The sequence below is a fragment of the Scyliorhinus torazame genome, chromosome 7 (genome assembly GCF_047496885.1).
Source record: "Scyliorhinus torazame isolate Kashiwa2021f chromosome 7, sScyTor2.1, whole genome shotgun sequence".
Lineage (NCBI taxonomy): Eukaryota > Metazoa > Chordata > Chondrichthyes > Carcharhiniformes > Scyliorhinidae > Scyliorhinus > Scyliorhinus torazame.
Genome location: NC_092713.1, coordinates 125,760,345 through 125,772,965, shown reverse-complemented (window position 1 = coordinate 125,772,965; position 12,621 = coordinate 125,760,345).

The following is a 12,621-nucleotide window of genomic DNA, read 5'->3' as shown; positions in this document are numbered from 1 at the left end:
TTTTCTTTACGTGTGTCGGCCCAAGCTGTTGTTTAAGAGATGTTAATGTGTTAAACTGAAAATTGCAAATGCTCCAATAAAATATTTTCTAAAAAAAAGGTAAGGACTTGCAGGATTTTGGCCCAGTGACAGTGATGGAATGGCAATACAGTACCAAGTGAAAATGGGGAGTGGCTTGGTGGGGAATTTGCAGGAGGTGGCGTTCCTATGCATCTGCTACCTTTATTTTTCTAGGTGATAGAGATCTCAGCAGTGCATCTTGCAGATGGTCCATTCTATGCATCTGTGATGGAAGGAATTAATGTGTAAGGAGGTGAATGAAGTGGCTGCTTTGTCTTCCCGTAACAGCCTCCCGTAACAGCCTCCCCGAAAAGGCGCCGGAATGTGGCAACTAGGGGCTTTTCACAGTAACTTTATTTGAAGCCTACTTGTGACAATAAGCGATTTTCATTTCATTTCTTGGATAATGTCAAGCTGTTGGAGCTGCACTTATCCAGGCAAGTGGGGAGTATTCTAGGGCAGCACGGTGGCGCAGTGGGTTAGCCCTGTTGCCTCACGGCGCCGAGGTCCCAGGTTCGATCCCGGCTCTGGGTCACTGTCCGTGTGGAGTTTGCACATTCTCCCCGTGTATGCTTGGATTTCGCCCCCACAAACCAAAGATGTGCAGGCTAGGTGGATTGGCCACACTAAATTTCCCCTTAATTGGAAAAAATGAATGGGCACTCTAAATTTATTTTAAAAATAAAAACAAAAGTGGGGAGTATTCCATCATACTCCTGACTTGTGTGGCTTGGTAGATTGGCTGAGGGGATCAGGAGATGAATTATTTGTCTCAGAACTCCCAGTTCTTGTCACCGTCTCATTTATATGGCTGGTCCAGTTAATTTTCTGGTCAATGGTAACCCTCAGGATGCTGATGTTGGGGAATTCAGTGATGATTCAACAGAAAAAAAATTTTTTTAATAAAATATATTTTATTACAGTTTTCAAACACAATTTTTCCTCCTTACATATCAACAAAAACGGTAACACGATAACTAATAGATAACATTGTTTAAATAAAGTAGTGAACTAACAAAATAACACAAAATAGTGCTCCACCCCGCCCTTCCACCCCATCTGGAACAGAAACAATTTACCCCCCCCCCCACTCTCTTTCTGGGCTGCTGCTGCTGGCTATAGAAAAATTGTTAATGCTATTAGCAATATGTTGTGAAGAACCCAGAGGGCCCATATTTTGATTGCCACCCCAGGTAAAGGGTTAGTTTATCTGTTGCTAATCAGACCCAGATCACATTGGTTACCACATATTTCATTTCCTGGAATGGTTTGCCACGTTGCATTGGGTTATCATATTGTTTTTTTAAGGTTTGGGTTTGAGTACAGACTGCACTGAAGGAGTTAAAATACGCCCTCTTTGAAGACATGTACACTACGGAAAATATATAGGCTGTAAACCCAACAGATTAAATTGGCTATCTTTCTCAGAAACAGCACAAAGATCACTGGTGCTAGAAATAGAAATATTCATAGCACACATGAGCTTATAGCATTGAGATTAAGATACCTTTGTTTCAGAAGACTGGAGAGAGCTTTACTTTGTCTTTTGGCCACAGTAAATCTCGATTGGAAAATGTTTGGTGTTGAACTGGGTGTGCAAAGTAGAAATGTGCCAAATCCTAAAAATAATAAGCCAAATGTTCACACATGGGGTGGAATTCTCCCAAAAATGACTAAGTGTCATTTCGGGCAGGAAAACCAATGCCAATCCTGCCAGCTATTCCTGCATGATTCCCATTGCAATTCTCCTACACTTAGTCATTTCTTTGGAGCCTGGGGAGATTCCCACAGGAAAAAGATGTGCAGGAACTAAAAACGCTGGCCAGGCCAGATCCTCGGAGATCGGGCACCCTTTATGTCCAGGCAACTCTACATCACCCTCCCCTCCTTTTGCCAGCAGAGACCCCATCCCCACTCTTAGGCATTGGGTCCCTTTTCCCCATCGTTGGTACCAGTGCTGCCCCTACCCAAGTGACCAATACCCCACAATTGGGTCGCCGAAGGTCTCCCCTTTCAGGTACCCTCCCCCTTTCAGCCCCCCTCCTTGCAGGTCCCAACCACTTCCATGAAGCCCCCCCCCCCCCCCCCCCACAAGCCCCGTTCATTCCCCTCTTCCATGGCCATGCCCTCTCTCAGGTCGCACCACTTAGCAATGCCTTTTGGCATGCTGGCATTTCCCCATGCCATCCCTTGGCACCCTAGAAGTGTCCCTTGGCACCCTGGAACTGCCAGATTGGCACTGCCATTGTGTCAGTGTTCCAAGGTACCAGGATGGCAGGGTGCAGTGCCAGATCGCTGTCCTGCCCTGTCCCTAACTACCCATGGGCTCAATTGGCCTCCAATCCCCCTGGCATGGTCATCACATCTGGGGCGGGATTCTCCGGTTGCCGACGCCAAAATCGCGTTTGGCGATCGGCCGGAGAATCAAGTTTGCGCCAAAATCAGAGGCGGCGGCGCTTTCGCAATGCTCTGCCCCCTCCAAAGCGGCATACGCTAGGAGTACGCTGCACACCGTATCGACGGCCTCAGGCAACCCAATGTTTCGCCCTCAACCGGCCGCGTTTCCAACAGCGTCAGTCTCTCATGGTATTACTTGTCGGGAACTCGGCCTGGCGGCTGTGGACTCAGTGCAGGGTCAATACACGGCCGGCGCCATGTTGCACGGCGTGGCCGCTGTAGGCCGCCGCTGTGCAAATGCGCAGCCATGGACCCGGCAATTCGCTGACAGTATCGGCAGCTAAACCGGGTGCTCAATGCTGCCTTCCTGCTAGCCCCAGCCAAACGGAGGATCGGTGGCCGTTTTACGCCGAATCTTTGGTCGTAAAAGGCTACTGTTCCCACACCGGTGTCAGGACATAGCCTGAGAATTGGAGAATCCAGCCCCCAATCTGCGTTAATGGAGACTAGTAGTGATTTCCTTCAGCCTCATGCTGCGCCATCAGGTCCCGGAGAATCCGGGGAGCCAGCAGATTCTGGCTGGAACATGCAAATGCACATTTAAATTAGGGAAAAGACGTGTTTAAATTGCGTCCAGTGCCGCAGGCCTGGAGCAATGCACTCCGTTCAGCGCACAGCACAAACCTCAGAGAATAGCGGGAGGGTGCAATGCAGTTGGAGAATCGCCCCCATGGAGAGGATTGTGAGTGGTACATATATAGGTTCACTAGTTGATACTTCGGATTCTGAGTACTTAATTACTTTTCTCCGAAGTTTTCAGTCCAATTAAAAATGTGTTCACTGACAGAAAAGAAAATTTACTCTTTACAAGTGTAACTAATAAACTATTTCCAGCATTTCTAAAATCTTGGTTTGGACCAGTAAATGGTTTGAACACTGTCAGAAACAAGTCTGGTAGGAAGGAATATACCTGTCTTGGTGGAGTCACGGGGTTATGAGATGGATGGACTATTTCTCAAAAGAATAAGGAATAGTCATGTTCTTCGGTTAGCTATTGACGATACTTAGAATTACTTTATGTTGTAAGTAGTATAAAATAAATGTACTGAGGTGTTAAATTTGAAAATATTGTTTGCATTTTATCATAATATTACCATCATCAAGACTGGGATCAATTCTGGAGGTGACATTTAATAATTTTTCATTAATGATAATGACTTTGTGAAGATCATAAATAGTGAAACAAATGACTTTATCCATTTGAACGAAGATTCCATTAACTTGGTTTTAATCCTTTGGGAGACCTTCAATGCAATAATTAAAGCAGTCATTAGTGCTCCCATATCCTGAAACATGGATCAACTGAGGAATAAAAGAATAAATGAATAAAATAGAGAAGGCATCGAAAAATTTGCCTCATGATGGGATCTGTCAGAACTTGACAAATAGAAGTTCAATCATATTCTTTCAAGGTAAACTTGAGCTCAGCTTAGCAGTACCGATCTAGTCCAGAGAATTAGAATGAGCCCAGTTCAACACCTAGGTTTGCACTGAGGTTTGCCTTGAAAATATCAGTTATGACAACTACAGACCAACAATCTGAGAAGTTTCTTCCTGTGTATTGAATTGTGCAATCTGTTATCACTATATTTTCTTCAAAGCATCAACCAGATGGACTGCAGCGATTCGAAAAGGCATCTCACCACCACCTCCTCAATGGAAATTAGGGATGGGCAACAAATGCCAGCCTTGCCAGCGATGTCCACATCCCATGATAGAATTTTAAATACAAGTGTCATATACTCAGTAAAACTGGAATGTAGAATCCCTGTTTAGAGAAGTAAAGAGCATCGTCTGGAGACTCATCTGAAGAAGACCAGGGCAAAATTGGAAAGTGCCAGAAAACGGACAAGGAGACCGCAATTATTCCATGCCCATTCATTGCAGCGCAGGCGGCATGCCAACTTTGTACTACTGCCTGCTGAGTTGAATGATTTCAGCATCCAGCCAGTATGAACTGCACTGTTTATTGGCTGGAAATATCAGCAGGGGACCAACATTGTGAGTGGCTAGTACTATTTAAAGCGAGACTGTGCTCACTTAAAGGCATGGCATGCTGTAGTTGGAGCTGGTACGAGCAGTAATACAGGAAGTAAATCTGACTTGGGATAATTAAGAATGGCACAACGTGGTAGAGGCGGGTTTCAAAGTTTCAATTGCTGCACTGAAGGCATTGGTATAAAAGCTGGAAAGGAGGAGAGATGGCCTGTACCCGCTGAAGGCCAGGAGACCCTCCAGAAACATGGTCAAAAGACAGTGGCTGCAGATAACTATGAATGTAAATACCAGGAAGCAAGTCCCGAGGATGCAAGTGTCGCACGAAGTTCAATGATCAAGATCAGTGGATATAACTTCAAATGCCATATTCAAATGCCATATTCCACCAACTACAGCACCAACCTTGCACGCTGCCCAGCTCACCACAGCCCCATGACTCACCTACCAACAATCTCTTTCAATCAGGACTCAAAGCTCATATTCATATGCTCTACCTCAACCTGAGAATTTAACACTGCTGCAAGCCACATACTCACATCTTGCACACACTGCTAGTTATTCAACCATGACAGCCACATCAAAAAAAAATTACACCACATTGACACACTTCCCTTGATCTTGCAGGACAAGATGATGCAGAATTGGAGGCAGTAGGAGGGACCTAAGAAGTGCAAGCTGATGATGCAATGGAGGACCAACAAGGTGGCAGTGATTGTAAAGACACACATTCACTTGATTTTATACTTTCAACCACCAGCTCACATATTGACACTGCACATAATTTAGAGAACAGCGCAGAGGCATGATCAGCACATGGAGAGATATGCAGCCAGAAGTCAAGCAAGGATAGCACAGATAATGGCTCACTACAGGTTGACAATGCTTTCTGCTGCAGAGGACTCCGATGAATAATTTGGTAGGGCTGCCTACTGGAGAACAGTGGTAGATATGCATAACCAAATGTTTGGTGCATTGACAGTCCTACCAGAAAGCCTGTGATCACTGTCAAGGAGCATGGAGGAGTCCAGCCCAATTTGACCCAAGGCTTTGCACAGAGCTTAGAGCCCATCCTTTGCAGTGTAGAACAGTGGGTAGTTCCAATCACACACTTGTGGAGCTATTCATGATGAAGCATCGGGCAGCTGATGTCTCAGCTTCCCTTTCTGCGCAAACAGCATGCAGTTAACATCTGAGTGCTGCTGTGGAAGCTCAGACCTCAACCATGCAAGGTCAGCTCACTGCCATCATGGCCCTACAAAGAGGCTACAGGTTGTCACAGCAGCCAAGAAATCTGTCCCCAGACAGGTTACTGGAACGTCTGAGGATTTGCCCCAGCGGCGGACAAGGCTCCTGTCCCTTTTCAGGGTGAAAGATCATCCTTCACGCCCATCTGCATGCTTTTCCACCAACCAGCCTGCAATCAATGGGGTTACCCTGCATGGGGGCACTTGGCCAAACAAGGGCATGTGGAAGACAGCCACTAAGGAAATGCATAAGGGTGATGTGTGGTCTTTTTCATGCAATATGGTCTGATTTCATTGATGAATTTGGTTTAGACTTTTTTTGTGATAGCTTTTACTTTTACATTGTGGCAAGCAGACACTGTGATGGTCAGTGAAGGAATGAGTGTAAGGTGTGGAACTGTTGGTGAATGAGGGACTGCGGTGCAGTTGGATGAGTTATTCACGGTCAGCCCAGCTGCACTCAGAAATGTAAATGGCAGTAGCTTCAGTTGATATCATTAATGGATGGTCAATTGTGACATCGGAATTCTGTCTGATTTATTGTCAGAGCGTGTCATGGAATACATTTAAAACTTTACATCTACCTGCACTACCTTTCAATTCCTTTCTATAAAACAAAATAATGTTCATATTACGAATGCAAAGTGTTAATGTAAACTTGTCATGCTGAAATAAGTGTCCAGCCAATGGAGGTGCTACAGTGCTACCACTGGCAGCAGACTGTAATTACAGCAGAAGTTTAGCAATTTCCATAATTAAAGTGGATAGAGGTATTACGAAAATATAAAAATAAGGGCAGAATGTATGACTGTCAAATCAGACATGAGTTGAACCATGCACTATAGTTCAAATGTTTTGCCAACCTTTTAAGTACCTCCTCTTCATCTATTTTTATCATATCCAATACTGCGACTATGACTTCCTTTACTACTCCATTGGCAGCATCCTCTTCTCTTGTGAAGACACCATTTAGTACTTCACCAATCCCTCTGTCTTCAAAAGAACATATCCAAATTCTGTACTCAATAAAACATGGGTTCTCAATGCTAACATATATTGAGTCAGTTAATTCAATGTTGTACTTTTGTACACATGTAGACTTGTAAATTTATTGTTTTATATTCAATTACTGTAAAGATTATTGTGTGAAGAAATAAAATTTAAAAGTATTTTTGATATTGCCTACTCTATGATATTGCTCATTTAACATCCTTGGCCAGGAGGGTGGGCAAACTGTGGTGGCATGGTGGTGCAGTGGTTAGCACAGCTGCCTCACAGCACCGAGGAACTGGATTCGATCCCAGCTCTGGGTCACTGTCCGTGTGGAGTTTGCACATTCTCCCTGTGTCTGCGTGGGTCTCACCCCCACAACCCAAAGATGTGCAGGATAAGTGGATTGGCTATGCTAATTTGCCCTTTAACTGGAAAAGAATTGGGCACTTTAAGTTCAAAACAAAAAGGGGGTGGACAAATAACTCACGAACAGTGCCATAAACAGAGTGGGAGAAAGAAAGAGAGACATCATAGGAAAACGGTAGGCTCATTGGCTGGTAAATAACTGCTAAATTGCATTACCTATTCTAATTTACTTTCAATTAAAGGTAAAAAGGAGAAATATTTTACAGGTTAGAAAGACTAAAAACCAGATGGAAATTTAAATGTGAAAACCAAATTAAAAACTCATTAAATAAAATAGAGATGCAGGACCAGGCGATGCGCTGTACCTGTTGTACCAGCTTTGACAAAGAGTCATTGGACTCGAAACGTTAGCTCTTTTCTCTCACGACAGCTGCTGCCAGACCTGCTGAGATTTTCCAGCATTTTCTTTTTGGATGTGTTGTACCTGCATGGTGTGGGATCTGGTGGACGCCACTGTGGTTCCCAGTAAACACTCTGTAGCAAGTGTTGGTTGCTTGAGGAACTTCGGCTCAGAATTGATGAGCTGGAATCTCAGCTTCGGACGCTGCGCCATATCAGGGAGGGGGAGAATTACCTGGACGCTGTGTTTCAGGAGGCAGTCACACAACTTAAATTAAGTACCTTGAATTCGGCCAGTGGTCAGGGACAGGATGGTGTGACTATGAGTGAGGTAGTTAGAGGGATCTAGGAGGTAGGGTTGCAGGCGCCTCAGCCCATGTCCAACAGGTTTGAGATTCTTGCTCCCTGTTCAGTTGAGAGCGGGGACTGTGGGGAGGATGAGCAAACTGACCACAGCACTGTGGTACACGGGTCAATTTGAGTGGGGGTAGAGAAAAGAAATGTAGTCATAATTGAGGATAGTAGTTTTCTTTTAATAAACATTTTATTGCGGTATTTTTGGTATTACAAAACAAAATAAACAATGTACATGAATCTATAAACATAGTGCAAAAGCCATGTCCCTCCCTTACAGGTCCACCTTTATTAACCCCCTACTCGAAGCTAAACTAACCCCCCTCCCCCGCTGACGATTAATTTTCCGCAAAGAAGTCAACGAACGGTTGCCACCTCCGGGCGACCCTAACATTGACCCTCTCATGGCGAACTTGATTTTCTCCAAACAGAGAAAGCTAGCCATGTCCGATAGCCAGATCTCCGACTTTGGGGGCTTTGAGTCCCTCCAAGCTAATAGTATCCGTCTCCGGGCTACCAGGGAAGCAAAGGCCAGAATGTCTGCCTCTTTCTCCTCTGGAATTCCCGGATCTTCCGACACCCCGAAAATCGCCACCTCTGGACTCGAGTGCCACTCTTGTTTTTAACACCGTGGACATGACATCTGCAAACCCCTGCCAAAATCCCCTAAGCTTTGGACATGTCCAGAACATGTGGACATGGTTCGCTGGTCCTCCCGCACACTTTGCACACCTGTTTTCCACCCCAAAGAATCTGCTCATTCGGGCCACTGTCATGTGAGCCCGATGAATGACCTTGAATTGTATCAGGCTGAGCCTGGCACATGTTCTGGATGCGTTGACTCTACTCAACGTGTCCGCCCATAGACCATCCTCTATCTCTCCTCCCAGCTCCTCCTCCCACTTGCGCTTCAGCTCCTCGGTCTGTGTCTCCTCTGACCCCATAAGTTCCTTGTAGATGTCAGAAATGCTCCCCTCTCCTACCCACCTTCTGGAAACTACCCTGTCCTGAATCCCCTTTGGTGGTAGGAGCGGGAAGGTTGACATTGTCTACGTAGGAAGTCCCGCACCTGCACCTGAATTTGTTTCCCTTCGCCAACCCAAACTTCTCCTCCAGCGCCCTCATACTCGGAAAGCTCCCCTCCATAAACTAATCCCCCATCCTCTCAATCCATGCTCTCCACCGTATCCGGAACCCCCCATCCGTCGTTCCCGGGGCAAACCGATGATTATTACAAATTGGGGACCAGACCGATGCTCCATCTGCTCCCACATGTCTTGTCCATTGACCCCAGACTCTCAGGGCCGCCACCACCACAGGGCGCGGGCTCGAGGTTGGCCAAAAAAGGGTGATGGCTAGTCGGCGGTGGGGGGTGGGTTAGCCCCCGTCCAGGCTGATCACGTGGAATGTGAGGGGTTTGAATGGACCGGTCAAAAGAGCGCGCGTGTTCACGCATTTAAAGGGGCTAAAGGCAGACGTAGCAATGCTTCAGGAGAGACATTTAAAGCTCGCAGATCACACAAGATTGAGAAAGCGATGGGTTGGCCAGATGTTTCATTCAGGGGCTGCTGGCGGACGAAGAGGTTTGCCGGCGGATTAACAGGAACATCCAGGATTACCTGGAAACAAACGATACGAGTGAAGTAGCAGCGGCAACGGTTTGGGAGTCTTTGAAGGCAGTTGTCAGAGGGGAGCTCATCTCAATTCGATCCCATAGGGAAAAGAGAGAAAGAGCAGAGAGGGAGAGACTGGTGGAGGAGATACTCCGAGTGGACAGGAGATATGCGGAGGCCCCCGAGATGGGGCTACTGAGGGAGCGGCGGAGTCTGCAGGCGGAGTTTGAACTGCTGACCACCGGGAAAGCGGTAGCACAGCTCAGGAAGGCAAGGGGGGCAGTCTATGAGTACGGGGAGAAAGCAAGCAGAATGCTGGCACACCAACTGCGAAAGAGGGAGGCGGCCAGGGAAATTGGGGAGTAAAGAATAAGGAGGGTGTACACGGTCTTGGATCCAGGGGGGGTGAATGGAGTCTTTAAGGAGTTCTATAATAAACTATATGAGTCGGAGCCCCCGACAGGAGCGGAAGGGATGAGGCAATTTTTGGACCAGTTGAGGTTTCCAAAGGTGGAAGAGGACCTGGTGGAGGGGCTGGGGGCCCCGATTGAATTGGAGAGATTGTCAAGGGTATAGAGGGCATGCAGTCAGCCCCGGGGCCGGATGGTTACCAGGTAGAATTCTATAAGAGATTTTCGGAAATACTGAGCCCACTCCTAATGAGCACCTTCAATGAGTTAGAGAGAAAGGAACCCTCCCCCCAACAATGTCACAGGCCTTGATCTCACTCATTCTTAAACGAGAGATGGACCCGGAACAATGCAGGTCATGCAGGCCGATTTCGCTCTTAAACGTGGATGCCAAATTGCTAGCTAAGATTCTGGCTACAAGAATTGAGGATTGCGTCCTAGGGGTGATAGAGGAAGACCAGACTGGGTTTGTTAAAGGCAGGCAACTTAATACCAATGTTCGGAGACTTTTGAATGCTAATATGATGCCTTCAGAAGGAGGGGAGGCGGAGGTGGGAATAGCGATGGACGCAGAGAAAGCCTTTGACTGGGTGGAGTGGGAGTACCTGTGGGAAACGCTGGGGAGGTTCGGGTTTAGTGAGGGCTTTAGTGGCTGGGTGAAATTGCTGTAGCAGGCGCCTGTAGCAAGTGTATGTACAAAGCGGCTGAGGTCGGGGTACTTCAAGCTTCACCGGGGAATGAGGCAGGGGTGTCCCCTCTCTCCATTGCCCTAGCTATAGAACCGTTAGCTATGGCGCTGAGTGCCTCGAGGAACTGGCGGGGACTGGTTCGGGGGGGGGGGGGGGTGGAACATCGGGTCTCGCTATACGCGGATAATTTGCTCCTGTACATTTCGGACTCTGTGGAGGGGATGGGGGAGGTTCTGCGGATCCTGAGGGATTTTGGTAGTTTTTCAGGGTACAAACTGAACATGGGAAAGAGCGAGTTGTTCGTGATCCAGGCTAAGACGCAGGAGAAGAGACTGAAAGAGCTGCCGCTCAGGATGGTAGAGAAAAGTTTTCGTTACCTGGGTATACAGGTGGCCAGGAAATGGGATGCCCTGCTTAGGCTCAATCTGACCCGGTTGGTTGAGCAAATGGAAGGGGACTTTAAAAGGTGGGACATGCTCCCGCTGTCATTGGCAGGGAGAGTACAGACCGTGAAAATGATGGTCCTCCCCAGATTTTTGTTTGTCTTTCAGTGCCTCCCCATCTTCATCCCCTAAGGCCTTTTTTAAGCGGGTGAGTAGGATCATTTCGGGCTTTGTGTGGGCGAATAAGACCCCGCGAGTAAGGAGATTGCTGTTGGAGCGCAGTTCGGGGGGGGGGGGGGGGGTTGATGTTGGCACTGCCGAACTTTCGCAACTACTACTGGGCGGCCATTGTAGCCATGATTAGGAAGTGGGCAATGGGTGGGGGGGGGGGGGGGGGGGGGGTGGGGGGGGGTCGGCGTGGGAGCAGCTGGAGGCGGCGTCATGTAAAGGTACTAGTCTGGGAGCTTTGATAACGGCTCCTTTGCCGTTCTCGTCGACCCGTTACTCCACAAGTCCGGTGGTGGTGGCGACACTGAGCATCTGGGGGCAGTGGAGGAGGTAAAAGAAGGTTGAGGGAGCGTCGGTCTGGACCCCGATATGTAACAACCACAGGTTTGACCCGGGTAAGATGGATGGTGGGTTCCAGAGCTGGCAGAGGGTAGGATTCAGAAGGATGGGGGATCTGTTCATAGACGGAAGCTTTCCCAGTTTGAAGGTGCTAGAGGACAAATTTAATCTGCTGCCAGGAAATGCCTTTAAATATCTGCAAATACGAGCCTTCCTGAAAAACATGTAGTGGCCTTTCCGACGCAGCCGCCACTGAGGATACTGGACAGGGTGGTCTCCGGCACCTGGGTGGGGGAGGGGAAGGTGTTGGATATCTACCAGGAACTACAGGAGGCGGAGGAAACCCCGGTGGAGGAGCTCAAGGGCAAGTGGGAGGAGGAGCTAGGTGAGGAGTTGGCAGTGGGTCTGTGGGCAGAGGTCCTGGGCAGGGTTAATTCCTCCTCATCATGTGTGAGGCTCAGTCTAATTCAATTTAAGGTGATCCACCGGGAACACATGACGGCAGCAAGAATGAGCAAGTTTTGGGGGGTAGAAGACAGGTGTACGAAGTGCAAGGACAGCCCAGCAAACCATGTCCACATGTTTTGGGCATGCCCGGAGCTTAGAGAGTTCTGGCAGGGGTTCGCGAGGGCATTGTCCAAGATGCTTAACACACGGGTGGTGCCGAGTCCAGAGTTAGCGATCTTTGGAGTGTCAGAAGATCCGGGTGTTCAGGGGGCGAAAGAGGCCGACGTCTTGGCCTTTGCCTCCCTGGTAGCCCGGAGACGGATTTTATTAATGTGGAGGGACTCGAAGCCCCCGAGTGTAGAGACCTGGGTTAACGACATGGCTGGGTTTCTCAGCCTCGAGAAAATAAAGTTTGCCTTAAGAGGGTCTACGCTATGGTTCTCTCGGAGGTGGCAGCCGTTCGTCAACTTTCTCGGGGAAAATTAACATGTCAGCAGCAGCAGCAATCCGTAGGGGCGGGGGGAGTGAGTGCTTCATTGGGGTGGTGTGGGAAGACTGAGTCGCATGGGGTAATGTCTATTTAATTGTTATTGTATATTCTCTTTTTGCACTATGTTAATGTTCACTCTAGTTTGTTGTGT